This window comes from Procambarus clarkii, chromosome 91, assembly GCF_040958095.1.
Source record: "Procambarus clarkii isolate CNS0578487 chromosome 91, FALCON_Pclarkii_2.0, whole genome shotgun sequence".
Classification (NCBI taxonomy): domain Eukaryota; kingdom Metazoa; phylum Arthropoda; class Malacostraca; order Decapoda; family Cambaridae; genus Procambarus; species Procambarus clarkii.
This window is the reverse complement of record NC_091240.1, coordinates 11,213,193-11,231,502: the sequence shown is the minus strand read 5'-3', so window position 1 is coordinate 11,231,502 and position 18,310 is coordinate 11,213,193. Positions and strand designations below refer to the sequence as shown.

At 43.3% G+C, this 18,310-nt stretch overlaps 2 protein-coding genes across 10 annotated transcripts in view; one reads left to right on the top strand and one right to left on the bottom strand.

Moving 5' to 3' along the window:
* The window catches only part of LOC123774008 (modifier of mdg4), a 96,428-nt gene that overhangs the window by 44,500 nt on the left and 33,618 nt on the right, over positions 1-18,310 (bottom strand). The gene's annotated exons all lie outside the window — the stretch shown is intronic.
* The window catches only part of LOC123774009 (uncharacterized), a 61,160-nt gene that overhangs the window by 29,640 nt on the left and 13,210 nt on the right, over positions 1-18,310 (top strand). The window contains exon 2 of one of the 4 annotated variants that reach the window (XR_006774887.2): positions 4,375-6,826. The exons of 1 other annotated variant lie outside the window; for it this stretch is intronic. The gene's annotated coding sequence lies outside the window, so the exon portion shown is untranslated. Of the gene's footprint in view, positions 1-4,374; positions 6,827-16,090; positions 16,121-18,310 lie in introns of those variants that run through there. 2 more of the 4 variants (XM_069318761.1, XM_045768070.2) reach the window with 2 other exon arrangements.

Below are 18,310 nucleotides of genomic sequence, written 5' to 3'. Positions count from 1 at the left end.
GCCACCCCTCCTCACACACCACCGGAGGGAGGGAGGGTAACAATGGAGCCTAATTGTCGTCAAGACCTGTATGTGTGACAGGTGGGGGGGGGGGGCAAAACTCTTCTCTGGCTTCAGCTTCTCCCTCTTCTCTCTATGCTTCCTACTTCTCTACACTTCTCCCTAACAAACACTATGTACACATACACACACACTGACACACACGCACACACATTTACACATACAAACATATTTACAAACACACACACACACACACACACACATATATATTCACACACATACGCCCATGAAAATAAAGCTTAAGTCATTATAAAAAAATTATTCATCAATCTTTATTTCTTAATTATTATTTTATCAAAATAATTATTTACACCAGTAGGTAACATCACAACTTTCTTGTTAAGAACCAAGTCTTAGTTTCAATATCAATCATTTGCTGTATACATTGTAAAATAATCCAGATTGGTAAATATTCTTCAGCTGCATAACTGACGTATCGTATTAAACTATATCCACATATTTATAGTCCAATATTAACATTAATGTAATTCTTCTTCATAGCATGCAAAAAAAACTCCAAAAGAAAACGAGACTAGGTTGTCACACCTGTGTTAGTGTAAGTCACGAACTAAATAGCTGTCTTGTTTACAAATATATTATTTAGGCACGTATACTAAAAGGACTACACGCACAAGATAAATGTAAATTTTCTCGAAATTGAGTTGTGGTGATGCGCTTGGTGTATGAGAGTAATACCAGTGAGGGAGCTGGTGTAGCGATGCACCCCCTGTCCTCTCCACCCTTCACAACCTCGCGAAACTGATGTACTAAATTACCCGAACCTAACCTAACCGAAGGCCCACGAGTAGAAAACGGGACATCAGGTTAAATATTGTGATTGTTAATACGTAAATTTTTTGGTCTTACGGGTATGTATAGGTCAAAATGCGAGAGGACGGGTTGGTTGTGGAGGTGGTGTGTGTGTGGGGGGGTGGTGGTGCGTGTGTGTGTGTGCGCGTGTGCGTGTGTGGGGGGGGAGGTGGGGTGGGGGGGGGAGGTGCAGGGGTATTATCTCCCTGCATCATGGTGACAAGACTTACGGCGTGGCAACACCCAGGTGCATCCTGCTCGTGGACAACTTCTCCTCTTACAAATTACCTCTGAATTTGGCAGTTTGCTCGTATGACCGAAAATGAGCCTAATTTGAAAATTAAAAATTATTGAAAATAAATTTGATTTTTTTTCCAAAACAGTAAGTTAGTGTTCTCTGATAGGTTAGGAGGGCAGGAAGCTCTCTTAAGCTTTCAAAACGTTATGAAAACCGTTAATTGAATGTTTCCTCTTCTAACCTAACCGAGTAAGCCGGAGGACTCAAACAGAAAACGGGACAGTACGTCACTTTCGTGAGCCGACTTTTATTTCAAATTACGTCCATTTTTGGCCCTAGCGCGCATACCAGCGAAAAGTGACGTTATTTTAAGAGAACGTGTCGGCTCATCACTAACGCCAACTGAAATCAATTTGCTACAGCATCTAGCCAAGCCAATCTAGGCGCGTTTTACCCCGGAGAAACACTAGTGCTGTATAGAAGTTCACTATATGTGAACTTTTTTCAAACAGCGACTTTGCTCAGTCCTTGTGTTCGAATCACACTTCCACTAATGATTCACCAACGTACAGAAAATACAAACAACTTCTGACAGAACCGAAAACAGATTCGAGAATAAATAATATGTTAAAACAGACCAATTTGAGGTCGGCCTCAGCCTGGAAGATGGGTTGTCTTAACTATGCACAAACTATTTGCAATTATTAATTAAAATTACACAAATTATATATATATATATATATATATATATATATATATATATATATATATATATATATATATATATATATATATATATATTAAATATGACCTAAAAAGTAAGATTAATAATTCTAACACGAATTTTCTCGACATTTCTTATGTTTCTTTTCACTGTTGATGGTAATTGAAAAATCAATTCTCCAAAATTCATTTTTATTTTGAACGCATGTTCGTGCGTTCACAATCTGCTTGTGTATCATGGAGATCTTCATGCGTCCAGCCAGCACAAGAAACTGTTGTAGTGTGCCCTGTCCTAACCACCCAGAGGACCCGCGAACAGAAAACGGGACATTATGTCAATTTCGGGAGCTGCTACCATTTTCTGAACCCGTCCTCAGACCAAATTCATTACAATGACCGACCACACCCACCTTCAAACCACCTGGATAGTTATCTAGGTATTTGTGATGGTCTGAAGGAATATTACGGTAATAGTCTACGTGTAAACTGACACATGAACCTTTGTCCTAAACACAGATTATTCTCGTCATAACTTTATTGTATTAAATATCGTTGGTACAAAATAAGAAGTGTGTATGCTGAAAACGTTTTCTTTTAAGAATTTGTTTTTTCTGTAAACAGAATTCTCTGGTACACTGAAATAGTTTTCAAATTACATATTTCACATTATCATCGATAACACACTGTATCAATGTAATTGAACCTAACCGAACCAAACCTTAAACTCAAGTAACCTTACCCTAACCTTCTTGAGGTTATCTTGAGATGATTTCGGGACTTTAGTGTCCCCGCGGCCTGGTCCACGACCAGGGCCTCCACCCCCAGGAAACAACCCGTGACAGCTGACTAACACCCAGGTACATATTTACTGCTACGTAAAAAAGGGGCATCAGGGTGAAAAAACTGCCCATCGTTTCTCGCCGGCGCCCGGGAACGAACCAGAGACCACAGGCTCACGCATCCAGTGTTGTGTCCGCTCAGCCACCGGCTCCCACTATAACCTAACTATAGGTAGAGTAAATAATAACACTAATCAGGTAATCGCTCCCACTCCATTCCCTTGAGGGGATCTCCTCCCCGAGTACAGGTTGTTTTCTTGTACATCAATTTTTGCCCTTAAGTATAAGTCAAAATGCGACGTGCTATAACGAGAAGAGGTTGAGGAGGTAGGCCTGAAAGGCAGCAGGCGAGCCTGGCAGAGCTGGGGGGGGAGGGGGGAGAGTAATAGGAGACAAGTGGAGAGGTGCCCCGGGGAGCAGCTGGTGGAATAACTTGTGGGAGTGTAGGGAAGCCTTCACTCTTACCTAGACGGTCCATAACCACACGTGTCTCAACACAATACTCTTTCACACAAGAAATTCCATCTTAAAAACGGTTCAAATTGAAGATAAAAGTTACACAAACAGATAATCCATGATTCCCCTGGACGGCCGAGTCACACAAACTACACTTGAGGATCCTCAGCTTCCTCAAGTGTTCACACCAGCCAGTCAATACATACCAGACTTTCAAGACACTAGCCAGTAAAGCCCACGTCTTATGTAAGCGTATTTATTAGCTGAAAGCAAGTTTCGTCACTGTGCAGTAGATCTTCCAGTACACATTCATCTTCCTTTTGGCGGACTGTTGACTACATCTGAGCACCGGAGCTAAGGTGTACCCCCCCCCCCCCATCTTTCCGCTCCATCAGGCGTCACCCTCATTACTCCTGAAAACCTCACAGTAAAAAATTACAGAAAATTTAAAAGTTGCAGAGCTGCAGACAGGGACCACAAGAGCTGCCACCAACTTATCACACTTTTCTGCTTGACCCCAGCAACAAATGCACTCTCGTCACTTTAATATATACTAGCTTTGGTTATGTAGTTTCTCCGGGTGCATTTTTTTTCGTCGTGCAATAAGCTACGAGGCCAAATATTCACTACACAGGTTCGAATCCTCCTGATGGGTCCTACTGATTTTCTCACCATTATCTCATGCATTATTTATTTTTATTTATTTATTTATTTATATACAAGAAGGTACATTGGGTTTGTGAGAATACATAGCATAGTACAGTAATTGCACTCTTGTAAAGCCACTAGTACGCGCAGCGTTTCGGGCAGGTGGACCAGGCATTACACAGAAGCACCGTTGCCTCATCTACCACTTCTCACCACACTTGACTACAATAACCTCCTGCAAGAAGCAATATACACATCATGACAACAAACAAGACACTAAACTGAACAAGTCTGGGAAGGCGAGTGTGGCGGCGCTCACCCCCCCCCCCCCCCCCCCCGACACCCAGTAGACCCCCGGTACTCTCCACCTGTGATGGTTTAGGCTACTCTCGCTACCATTCAATCCGTCAGCTTGGTATCCTAGTGATGTTATTGTCATTACTAATATAAACACAAGTGCTATGCTACATTAAACAGCCGGGATCCAAAGTGTCCCTGACAAATCTTAAAACCGCACTATGTAAAAATTAATCCTCATTTTCAACATTTATGATTTAAACTAATATTTCTTTTATTACTACTACTCCCACTCTAATTCAGACTCAACGTGAACGCAAACAAACAAGGATCCGCTGTCAACAAAACGTTCTTATAAACAAGTTGGGAGGATCCGGCTGGGTGATGGCATCCACACCCAGATGATGTCCTGATGTCCTCTGCCATCAGTGTCCCGCCAGTCACCTCCCGGCTCCTGTACTAGCCAACACAAACCAGTTCGGGGACAACCGAGTCACCATGAACGGCCAAGTCTGCCATTATTGGTACAACGCACCACACTTTAAATTGACAACTCTGAGCAATGTTTCAATTACAGTTATTCCACAGCGGCCACACTAGACACCTCTAGTGCCTGAGGTACGCCGAAAATACGTCAATATATACTAGCTAAATTATATTATATTATATATATATATATATATGCGAACAAGCCTGAATGGTCCCCAGGCATACATGCAACTGAAAACTCACACCCCAGAAGTGACTCGAACCCATACTGTCAGGAGCATTTTGCAATTGGTGTACAGGGCACCTAATCCACTCGACCATCACGACCGGACAAAAGCTGATGGTAGCCGAGGCTATTTACCCACCAGCCCGCCGGCACTCTAATGGTAATCTTAGGCATAGTATTTTATCAAATCACCTCATTCATATATATATGAATCCTTCACATCCACTCCACATCCTTCTGGGGTGTGGAGTTTTCAGTTTATATAAATATACACACACATACACGCTATAGTTTTCTGATAGCTGAGTGGATAGCGCACGAGACTCGTAATCCTGTGGGCCGGGTTCGATTCCGGACTAGGTAGAGACCCCCGCAAGCACAACTAAGTGCAATACAAACACACAAACTTAAATTCGCCAGGTAAATGGCACTAACCGATGCTCTCACTAGCATGCTCAGTTCGTTCTTGCACCCCATCAATGAAGTGTTACCGACACACCAACCTTTCCCGTATTCATTAATAACAAAGTAGATAACTGAAACTGCAGACAACGTCCCTTCCATTCATTCCGTCACCTGAGTTTTGAACTTGGGCAATTCGCATCTAGAGCGTAGAAAACACTGAAATATGACCAGGATATATAACGTAAGAACCAGGCTGGAAACTTTGGGCCGTCAGAGGCGTGGGTGAGGTGGGAGGCTCCTGGCTGCGCATGTGCACAGTCGCTCCACCATGACGCAACTTCCTCCTCCACTCCCTTATTTTGCACTCCTTACTTTTCTGCTATGTTAAAATAGCGAAATGTCCCAATCTATTGGGTGAAGGTTTGTTAATTACACACTAACGATTGGAACTCCGTCCACCCACCTTCCCCAGTAGCTTCCTTACAGTTAGGGACGGTAACAAGCCAAGGTTAAGGTCACAGATATACACACACGACAGAGAAGTCGTGTGTGGGGACACACACACTGCTACCAACCCCCGCGTTTCCTCCACCAAACACCTGGATTAAGACTAGTGACGGCCTGCTTGAGTCACACTGGACGACTATCTGAGACACCCAAGACCTGACAACCTGTAAAAACAAGGAATGTCTGAAGAAAGAACTCAGCCTGGAACGCACAGTAAGCAACGAACCGAGAGGACACACCGCTTGAGAATGTCCTGTAGTAGAGTGGTCTACGTTATCGATTCACAATTGCAGATCCTGAGTTCGATCCCCAGGCAGAAGAGAAATGGTTGGGCACGTTTCCTTCCCCCCAATGCCTCTCGTCACCTAGCAGTAAACAGGTACCCAGGAGTTAGGCAACTGTTGTATGGTTGCATCCTGAGGCAGGTCAGTAGATCGACCATGGAGGGAGGAATCATCCCCAGAAGTTAAGGGACACCACAGCCAGTCTTCTCCACTTGCCTCAATAACACTGGACTCCCTTCACACAATAGAGCTAATAACTTTGCACTAACCAGACAATATGCAGTTACCCGCTCTCTCGCGGGAGAAGGTCATCTCCTGACCTTCAAACGGAGAAGCATAAAGCGTCCAGGAAGCATGTGTGCGACGATTCATGTGTCGCACCAACAGTGGCTAAGACCCTCAAGACGCAGTCGACTAGTTAGTTACCCGTGACAAGACTGTCTCGCGGCAACACACACACACTACTGATAAATGTTTCCCCTTTACCTTTGTTCCTGTTCCAACTTAACTTTCCTTTTCCGGTATGAAATAAATCAAGTCATTAACTGATGAAGATTAAGTCTACACGAGGTGGCACGGGCAAGAATACCCCATACTAAAAATCTGTCTGCATGTTGTTGTTGTTATAGATTCAGCTACTGGAACAAGTTCCAAGTAGCACGGGCTATGGTGAGCCCGTAACTTACCTGGCACAGGAGCGGTGTGTCAGTCCGCACAAGTCAGCCAGGTATATACCGCTCACCTGCCTCCCCCCCCCCCCGTTCCCTGACCTTCTGTAACCCATCAAATACACAGCATCAGTACTCTACCTGTACACTTCTTGAAAATAAACTTGCGTTCTCAATTTTGTATTTTATTAATTCATTTTGTACCTGTGGGTACACACCTGTGGTAAAGGTTAGAGGCACATAATAGGCTCAGAAACAACCTCAAAATTAATTTAGCTAAACAGGTAAACAGGTAACACGTTCTTAATGTTGTGAAAGATCACACTATAAAAACATGAATTGACAATCATTTCTGTTTCTTTCACTTTATTAAACGTAACTATTTACATGTGATATTTAATTATTCTAGTAAACACTTGATAAACAAAATTATAATAGTCCCATTAAAGTAACTGCCGTTTTCTCTCATGCACAACTTTACTCCTGTTATCTAACGTTTGGCTTAACATTTCACTTTACGAATGTAGCACACTGGCATGCTATCCGTATCCACCAGTAACACTAGTGGCCTCCACCAGGGGCCAGATTCACGAAGCAGTTTCGCATGTACTTACGAACGTGTACATCTTTCGTCAATTCGACGGCTTTGGTTACATTTATTAAACAGTTTACAAGCAAGAAAAACTTGGCAATCAACTGTTGTTATTGTTATAAACAGCCTCCTGGTGTTTCGGAGCTCATTAACTGTTTAATAATTGTAAACAAAGCAGGTAAAGATTGAGAAAAGATGTACAGGTTCGTAAGTGTTTGCGTAACTTCTTCGTGAATCTAGCCCCTGGACAGGATGCCGGCGGCTTAAGTTTTGTCATTAACGGCTTCAGCGGGTAAAAAAGGTATGAAAGGTTAAAACACAAAACAAACAAGTCCAAGTGTGGATATTATTATTATTATTCTAATAATTTGTTTTGGCGGGGACAGGGAGCGAGGGCGCGGATATGAGTCAAGTCCAGTCCAACTTTTGCGTCATTTAAAAACGATACTAAAACGTACCTAATTTCACCTTCATAATTTTACTTTTTGCTTTAAAATTGTACTGTATCTATTGCTACCCAATCTCCCAATCTTTATGTATCCAATCTGAACATCTTTACCATTGTGATCATTGCTGTTTTCTTATATGTGCTGTCAATCTGCTGTATGGTGTCTATTAATCTTGTTTAAATTACCAATCAAGCTGTCAATGTAATCAATCAGAGCTTTAACATACCAATGTGCTTTAATATACTTACTAATCTCTCTCATCTCATTTTTTTCTTGCAATTTATCTGTAATCTATTTATTTATTTATTTATTTATGCATATACAAGAATGTACATAAGGAATGTGAGGATACAATTATGGTAATTACAGTCTTGTAAAGCCACTAGCACGCGCAGCGTTTCGGGCAGGTCCTTAATCTAAGAAAATTTTAAGGAGGTAAATACTTGCAAAATTTATAGACAAAAAAATGATAACAGATTACATGGAATGAAAAAAAAAAAAGATGAGAGAAAATTATAGGTACAGTATATTAAAGCACATAGGTAGCTATGATTGATTGCAATGACAGCTTAAAATGGTAGTTGACAACAAATTGGTAGGCACAATACAGCAGAAACAATATAAGATTGATTGCAATGACAGCTTGAATGGTAGTTGACAAAAATTGGTAGTCACAATACAGCATATGGCTAGCACATAAAAGAAGACAGCAATGAACACAATGATAAGGTTGTTTGATATTACATAAAAATTAGGAGATTGGGTACCACTAGGTACAGAGCAAATTTAAAGCTCAGTGTAGGAAACTAAATAGATGAAGTTAGGTACTTTTTGGTTTTGCTCATTTTAATCATTTTATTAATTCTGCTAGAATTTACCTACTTAAAATTATCTGTTAGATTAAGGACCTGCCCGAAACGCTGCGCGTACTAGTGGCTTTACAAGATTGTAAATACTATGCTATGCTAAGTGTAGTTATTATAGACTGCCTTGGCAGCGTAAGAGTTCACAAAAGAAAACGCAGCTCAAGCAAGCAATAGAGAAAATGTTACACATTGCATGGTGGACTCAACTACTTGTTATTATAATCCACAAGGTATATTCGGAAACATTATGCAAAATAATAATAAAAAATAACGTTTCCACAGTTTATGCCTGGATGAGCGAGAATAAGAAATTAAATTATCAGTACAGTACTTTATTTAATCACGCGTACGAAAATAACAAACCAAGTACAGTAGGTTAGTCTGTAATTAACATATACTGTGTTATATTACCATATGTACAATTAATATTTACACAGGAGATTAAACACGGTACAGTGCTAGACACCACCACGTCCGCCGCGAGCACATACTAACCCAGCCTGAGTCAAGAGAAAAAAATACCGAGTCAGTCCAGTCCCCGTGGCCTGGCCTAGTGGTAAGTGGCGGCGCTACGCGAGAGCTTTGGACTGGGTTCGTATCCTTGCCGGGGGAGGATTGACTGGGCGCCAATCCTTAAGTGTAGCCTCTGTTCCCCCAACAGTAAAATGGGTACCTGATTGTTAAACGATTTGGCGGGAATATTCAACCCGTCCTCGACTCCATTGCATCCAGCGGTCGACAGACGCATTTATATGGGGGTCTAAAAGAGCCAAATGTCCGGCCTCACATCACCACAATACCCTGGGTGTTACCCTCTCCTGTGCCCCAGTGATGTGTCATCACTACTGGTCACCCGGGCACACCAGCCTTGCCTAGCCTCCATACCCCCTAAATTCCAATATAGTCTAAGACCTGAGAAGAGTATGTGCCCCTCTACGTCATCACTACTCTTTAAATTAATAAACAAATCTAACAAAGGAGCAAATGTATGTTTGTCTCTCAGAATGTTCGGTAATATGTTTATTGTTTGTGATGTGTGTCTATATATGTGTGAACACGTTGTAGTGAACGGGGAGAGAATAGCTTGAGCTACCTCATACCTTTGTGTGTATTTTACCTCAATAAACTTATTTCAATTTAATAAACACAAAATGTTGAGCGTGTCCGTGACGTGACGACGTCATAATGTCAAAGCTGTACAGCCTTTAGATCCAACTGCAAAGGTGTTTTGGAAGGCTTCTCAGCCCGTAAACTTCCAGGGAAACCGCTTTCAGTCTACAGTATATACTCTACTCGAGAGGATCTCGACCATCATGCTGTCATTAATTCTGTTCAATAATTTAAATTCCTGCTGGTCAAATGTGAACTTTAACATTCAATCAGGATACCCTTGTACACAAGAGCTACCGCCCGCTCGATGACCCAAGAGAAAGGTTACTATCCAATATAGAGGCGCGCCACTCCCCTCTTTACACTGCACCTCACTCACCCCTACCCACGTGTTCTAAGCGTATACATATTAATTAAGTACAACCCATCCATCACTCCACTTCCCCCCACCCCTCAACACAAACACAGCATACGCGTACGCACTACATGTACACACGTACGTACGTATGTACGTACGCGCGAGAACGTACGAACGCGAGAGATACAGAGAGACAGAGCCAAAACTCAACCCCCACAAACACAACTAGTCGAGTATACCCACACTGTTAAGATATGAGGATAGGTTAAGGGAACTAGACCTTACATCCCTGGAGGAGAGATGAAACAGTGGGGCCAAGATACTGAGCGGGATTGATAAGGGGGGACAAGGAAAGCCACTTTAAAGCCAGAAAAAGTAGATAGAGCAGACATAATTAGAAGCTAGGAACGCAAATAGGTGTAAGCAATGCGAGAAAATACTCGCACCTTAATTTAGATTCATCAACTCTGAACAAAAGTTCAAAGTAGCACGGGCTATGGTGAGCCCGTAGTGCACCCTCGGGTGGATTGCACTGAAACGAGCTGTGGAAGCCACCTCCATCCATAACTTTAAGGCCAGACTCGACAAAGAATTCGACCGTCAGACTACTCAGATTATGGGGCAACATGTACAAGAAGGGTGGTAGACGCCCGCTACAAGAAGGGCGGTAGACGCCCGCTACAAGAAGGGTGGTAGACGCCCGCTACAAGAAGGGTGGTAGACGCCCGCTACAAGAAGGGCGGTAGACGCCCGCTACAAGAAGGGTGGTAGACGCCCGCTACAAGAAGGGCGGTAGACGCCCGCCACAAGAAGGGCGGTAGACGCCCGCTACAAGAAGGGCGGTAGACGCCCGCTACAAGAAGGGTGGTAGACGCCCGCTACAAGAAGGGTGGTAGACGCCCGCTACAAGAAGGGCGGTAGACGCCCGCTACAAGAAGGGCGGTAGACGCCCGCTACAAGAAGGGTGGTAGACGCCCGCTACAAGAAGGGTGGTAGACGCCCGCCAGGTGGGAGTCGGACACGCTGCCAAGTCAGTCAAATGTAAGGCAATACTGGTGGTGGTATGTAGCAAGTGGCAAACAAGTGGAACGAATTTGAAGCAATGCACCAAGTATGAGAGCTGACAAGCAGGATCTCGCTTCCCTGGTGTGTGCTTACCTAGACAACTACACAAGCACACACCACCACCCCTTCCCACCGCCCATCACAATTCTGTGCACGCACGCACGCCCAACAACGATCGACAAAAATGTTACGAGGTATTTCCTCCGAACATTCCCATTTCCTTATTTCACTTAAGTAAAAATAAACCAAATGAAACGTTAATGTATACAATTATTATGAGAGATTTCACCAAGAGATCTCGGGTAGACACCGGTCAACCAATCTGTCCTCTCCAATAATACATACCATTTTGACGTCAATGTCCCCAACGGACGAAATATGATATACTATAAATCATAGCTCCTCACAACCACGTGTTCTATGCTTGCGGGCCTTTGGTTAGGCTACGTTAGACCAATATAGTACATCATTTTGTGTCCGTTGTGACAACTAAATATACACAACGTAATCCTCTTGAACACAACCGTAAGCGACAACCAATTTTACATTGGCTCAAATGTTAGGAATAAAATTTGTATTTGTTCTTGAAGATTTATTTCGATGTTGGTGCACGTTTTTACCGAAAGCAACAACTAACAGGGGAAAGCGTCAAGCCATTACGACTATATAGCGCTTGGAAGGGGTCAGGATAAGGATTTGGGATAGGACGGGGTGGAAGGAATAGTGGTCAACCACTTGGGAGGGTCGGGGATTGAACGCCGACCTGCATGAAGCGAGACCGTCGGTGTACCGTCCAGCCCCAGGGCAAGTAATACAGCCGTGAGTGAGTGAGTGTTGGTGCGGCGGGCACTTGTGAAGTAACCAAAACGTTTGGGGGATATATTAACACGGCGGCAGTGTTACCTGCCCTAAACATTAGTGGTGGCTATACTTGTCTACACTGTCTATTACTAGCGTTACCACACTGCAAGGTCTCTTCCCATATTGTTCCTTGCTTTACACCTCTACATACTCAACATGAACCAATATAACACACAGATCACACTAATGTGATGCATCAAATGAACAAATCCACAAGGGCCGTGACGAGGATTCGAACCTGCGTCCGGGAGCATCCCAGACACTGCCTTAATCGACTGAGCTACGACAGGACGGAGAGGCTACGGGATCCAATAAGTTCAGTAGAACTTCGGTTTCAATCCTTTTACCCCTGTCGTAGCTCAGTCGATTAAGGCAGTGTCTGGGATGCTCCCGGACGCAGGTTCGAATCCTCGTCACGGCCCTTGTGGATTTGTTCATGAACCAATATACTGGAAAGGTCAAATTTCCATAAGAGGCTGGAACATCCTTTATGGAACCGTATACCACGCACCCGAGCCGGTTTAGGGAGCCGGTCGGCCGAGCGGACAGCACGTTGGACTTGTGATCCTGTGGTCCTGGGTTCGATCCCTGGGGCCGGCGAGAAACAATGGGCAGAGTTTCTTTCACCCTATGCCCCTGTTACCTAGCAGTAAAATAGGTACCTGGGTGTTAGTCAGCTGTCACGGGCTGCTTCCTGGGGGTGGAGGCCTGGTCGAGGACCGGGCCGCGGGGACACTAAAAGCCCCGAAATCATCTCAAGATAACCTCAAGATAAGAAGAACCCCCCCCCCACCACCAAATTAATATAGCACTTACTAAAACAGCGAGAAGCCATAAACATTATATTCACGGAGGTTACCATAAGCCACTTATCTGGATATAAAAAATGCAAAATCATCAGATGTGATTTACCTATGGATAGTTTCCAGCGTTGTTTGACTACTGTGGTAGCCGGGCCCGAGGGCACGAGCAAGTTGTCTATTTGTGGTAGGCATGTGATGTTGCAACCCGTTTTCACACTTGTGTATAATCAATATTGGCTTATTTAATAAGTGCATATGTGACATACTAATTGATTGTAAATATTTTAGTTTACCTTTAAAAGCTTCATAGAAAACACCGACCTCACCTAACCTTCTTAGTATGTTAAGATAAGCATTTTATTGCTTCTTAATTACAATTATTACTTAACCTATACCGTTGATAGGTTAAGTAATAAATGTAAATAAGAAGCAATAAGATGCTTATCTTAACATACTAAGAAGGTTAGGTGAGGTCGGTGTTTTCTATGAAACTTTTCAAGGTAAACTAAAATATTTACAATCAATTAGTATGTCACATATGCACTTATTAAATAAGCCAATATTGACTATACGCAAGTGCGAGAACGGGTTGCAACATTAGTGATGTGTGTCACAGTGTTGTTGAGCAACACGCTGCCACCGTCATCTTTCATCTTGGCTATCATCTTGCTATGGCTTTGGACGGCTCTCTCGGAATTTCAGGAATATATCTTGATATCGTTGAGCTAACATCTCAGAGTATGGAAGCAATACTGGTGGAATTTGCTACACTACTAATTAAAGGCTGAACTCAGTTGGTCTCACAAACTGAGCCTTTGACAGTTGGTGAGACTTGACAGCCACCGACTGTCTCCACCAGTTATGAGCACGCTTGCACTGGCTTCCATAACGTTCAAGATAACCATAACAGTCAAAGCTCTTAACTTTACAGTTAATAAAGCTCAACACATCTGCACACACTGGCAGACGGAAGTGCTAAATTCTCACTTCACTAATAGATTAATAATTTATATAGCTTCGTAATAACGAGCTTATTTGAGACGGAGTATGTAATGTCGAACCAGAGAGGACAAGGCTCTGTGGTTGCAGGGTATACGGCCTTGTCCATCACCGAGACCACATGTCTCATCCCTAGACGCTGGAACATCTATAGTTTGTAAGCTATGTGTTAAATAGGTGGGAGGGAGGGAGCCTAGGCAAGCGCTGCCCTCTACACCGTCCCAACACGCACCTTCTCACACCAAGTAACCCGCAGTCTTCCAAGAGCGGATTTTCCGGGAAATGCATAACGATGAAATAAAAACAAAATCGCATCACACACACAGATCACACTAACGTGATGCATCACGTTATAAAAGCCCGGTTTGTGCCTCGGAGAGGCTACGGGATCCAGTAAGTTCAGTAGAACTTCGGTTTCAACCCTTTTAACCCTGTCGTAGCTCAGTCGATTAAGGCAGTGTCTGGGATGCTCCCGGACGCAGGTTCGAATCCTCGTACGGCCCTTGTGGATTTATTCAACAAAATTGCAGATTATATACACGTGTTTCCCTGCCAATGGTGGCGAGCCTGAGCACGGTCTCCAGTCCCGTGCCGTCACTGGAGACCAACATGACGATATGTATGTATTAGTGCGTATAACGGTGAGGTTCTCAGAGACCCCGGCCCCCACTCCACCATGCTGACGCCTCGCTGCGTGGCACTGTGAGGACCAACGTCCTGGTTCTCCTCCACCAGGTGTCGAGTCAGCCAGGCCGCCTCAGCCCTCAGCTCCCAGCGTTACCTCTCACCTATACCTATCTCTTCACTTCATTCATAGCCAGTGGCATAAGACAATAGTTACATTAACAAGAACTGACCGGTGACACACACAGGGAGAACAAGAACTGACTGACCGTTGAACACAAGAACAGACCAATGGCCGAGGAGGAACAGCCTGTCTGTACATGGTCCACAGACACGTCAGGGGACAACCTCACATTGTCCATGTTAATCTTACGTTAATTTTAGTTCCTAGATCATAAATTGCCTGCCTCACGGGGAAGACAGCAACCAGTTTTCACGGTGGAAATGCGTGCAAAGTGTATGTAGTAGGCTTATGAACCTTTGCAAATAACTAATTCAACCAAATTCAATTTGGTTGAATTTCACTAAGGAGCGTACGCTTCCTACGCAAACACGTTCTCCAAATCACTAAAGTTTGGGAAGCGTATATGTTCTGCGTACACATATTATATCCGTATTGAAGAAAATGTATATGTAGAATAAATAAGACTAACGGCGGCTTGTGGGAGCAAGTTAGGCTTTATTAGCCAAGAGGAGCATGTAGGGTGGAGGAGCGTGCAGGGTGGAGGAGGGTGCAGGGTGGAGGAGGGTGTAGGGTGGAGGAGCGTGCAGGGTGGAGGAGGGTGCAGGGTGGAGGAGCATGCACGGTGGAGGGTGGAGGAGCGTGCACCCCACCAGCCTGACTCATCACCACTGCCCAAGCGCCTCCACACCATCTTCCCAGATAAAAAGTAGCGGTCAATTTGCGACACTTTCTCCTGCCCCAGGTGAAATGACCTTTTCTCTGCCTACTTCACCAATCCCTCCCTCCTTTACCACTGGGGTTTATTATTTAAAGGTCAAAGGTCAAGGGGGTGCGTTAGGCCGACCTACGCTTCATGACCACTAAGCACATTTCTTGTGCCCACTCTTCACACTACTCTAGTATAACCACCTAGCCGCACTCTTGTAACCTAAGTTGTACACTCTGCTAGTCAAGCATACCTCTGGTGATATAACTGGTGGTATAACCCCCTCCCCCACCACGTGTTTACCCCCCCCCCCTTCCCCAGACATTCATCATACCCTCAGCTTCCTGTGTTTAATGGCTCCTACACGGCCCTTGTGCCGTGCTCAGCTGTTGACAATTTTCCATCTCATTATTTTCTTTATCTACTGTTTACAAATGCAATTTTCTCCAGTAAATGACAACACCGAGGCCGGAACCACTTGCACTAGTAGTGAGGTTCAATTAGTTGCACAAAACTAAGCATGATGCTGGACCCGGGCTCACGTTTCCAGTTACGTGTATAATAACTTGTATATAGTTTGGTATATATACACATCCACGCGTACCTTTCTCCCCTAATAAGCCCCACACTGCTGCTGCTGCCACGACGCCTACTCTCCCTACCCAACACGGCCGCTGCTCCCCCCATGCCAGATGGGGAAGGGGTGAAGGGAGGTGGGGAAGGGGTGATGGGAGGTAGGTGGTGGAGGGCAGCGACGGGAGCAACACAAGCCCTGGCTATCGGTGGCTCCAGTGGCCTCGTCTCCCATGTGTGGCGCACACCTCCCACCCCTAACTAAAGTACCTCGCTAATGGTGCATCATATGGGTTGACCTCACCTTTCAACACCCTCATATTTTCCTCAATTGAAAACAACAAATTATTGTCTTAAAAAAACGTCTTAAAACAAAACTATCGTGTGAATTTTTGGTGCTTTGAAATTTTTGTTATCGGTGAATAAGAAAATGTATTAAGATTCCCGTTCTAAAAAAGTTGAAGTATTTATTGTAAGCCTAGAATATTGCAGTAGAGGAGAGAAGTGAAGGTGGCCCATGGTGTGAGATGGTACCGTTGAACTATTACTATACATCCCGAGTACGAGGCTACTGCCGTGTTCACAATACCAAGCCTCCCAGGTCACTGAATACGATCATATTATACAATATCACCTGCAGTGAATGCACATGCATTAGAAAGTAAACTTCAAGCCAGCACTTGCCCCGAATACAAACGCATTATCAGAAATTAATTTCAATACTATTGATTACTGTGGCTAAAGAACTGTACCGCTAGTCTGACTAAAACATTTATTATCTATGACCGTACAGCATATAACATTCATTAATAATAATAATGCAAATTGTAATATTTTCATTATTACCTTAAAGGGTAAATTCTAGAATGTGTTTTGAGAGTTCAAAGAAACAATATAGTTGACTTTTGAAATACAGCTGGTACAAAACTTTGATCTAACACCACAACCATTCCGCCGCTTAATACAACACACATCAGAAGGCCATCAAGCATACACATATGAACGTCAAATACAAACTGTGGGAAGCTAGGCTCCTAAACGGCATTTCGGAGAAGCCAATCAAACCCTCAACATGACGTTCCCTTCCCTACATTTATCTCACAGAACATTAGGCTTCACCAGCGACCGGTTCTACTACTTCCACCTACAACCCACACACACCATCCACACATTATTCCCCCCCCCTCCACACACACCATCCACCCCTCCACACACACACACACCAACCCGTTCTCGCACTTGCTTATAGTCAATATTGGCTTATTAAATAAGTGCATATGTGACATACTAATTGTGAATATTTTAGTTTACCTTGAAAAGCTTCTTAGAAAACACCGACCTCACCTAACCTTCTTAGTATGTTAAGATAAGCATTTTATTGCTTCTTAATTACAATTATTACTTAACCTATACTGTTGATAGGTTAAGTAATAATTGTAAATAAGAAGCAATAAGATGCTTATCTTAACATACTAAGAAGGTTAGGTGAGGTCGATGTTTTCTATGAAGCTTTTCAAGGTAAACTAAAATATTCACAATCAATTAGTATCACATATGCACTTATTAAATAAGTCAATATTGACTATAAGCAAGTGCGAGAACGGGTTGCACACCCCCCCCACACACCCACCCACCATCCACCCCCCCACACACACACCATCCACCCCCCACACACACACACCATCCACCCTTCCACACACACACACCATCCACCCTTCCACACACACACACCATCCACCCCCACACACACACACACCCCCACACACACCGTCCACCAACAAATCAGAGAGGTGATGGTTGCATTGCAAGCTGCTTGTGGGAGTTCCAAGACTTGTCCAGCATCTCCAGGCATAAAAACTATATAATTGACGGCGGTCGCTGCCTGTACCGCGGCCGTCAACCCAAGGGACCCACCAAGTTATTATATTAATCTTCTATTGTTTTGCCAGTGACAAGTTTTTAAAGTGTCGAGTAAATAAGCTATTTATAATTCCATCTTTGCACTAAATGCAAAACTTATCTACATTGCTTTGCATTAAACAAATCCGAATATATAAAAAAAGTTGCAGAAACATCAACTAATATCCATAACAAAATTATTTATTTTAAGACATTTGGCGTTATAATTTTTTAACATTCTTAGACACCAAGGTCTAAGAATGTTTTGTTATAAAATTTGTAATGATACAATTTTGTTGATATTCAGACTATTTTTACTTTTCAAAGGAAAGGTAATTATCAGGAGAAAGGACTAAACTATTGCGACTATAGAAACCAATATATAATAAAAACATCAAATATTTTTTTTTAGTTATAACACATGTTGAGACTCCTGGTTAAGACTAGCAACAAACTTGTTTTCCATAAATGAGAAAGATTTAGATCAAGTTTAGAGGAAATGCCGCTTAAACTCTCAACTTGCCGAACCTTGGTGGTATGAATTATTAAACTGATACAATTGGTAAACGGA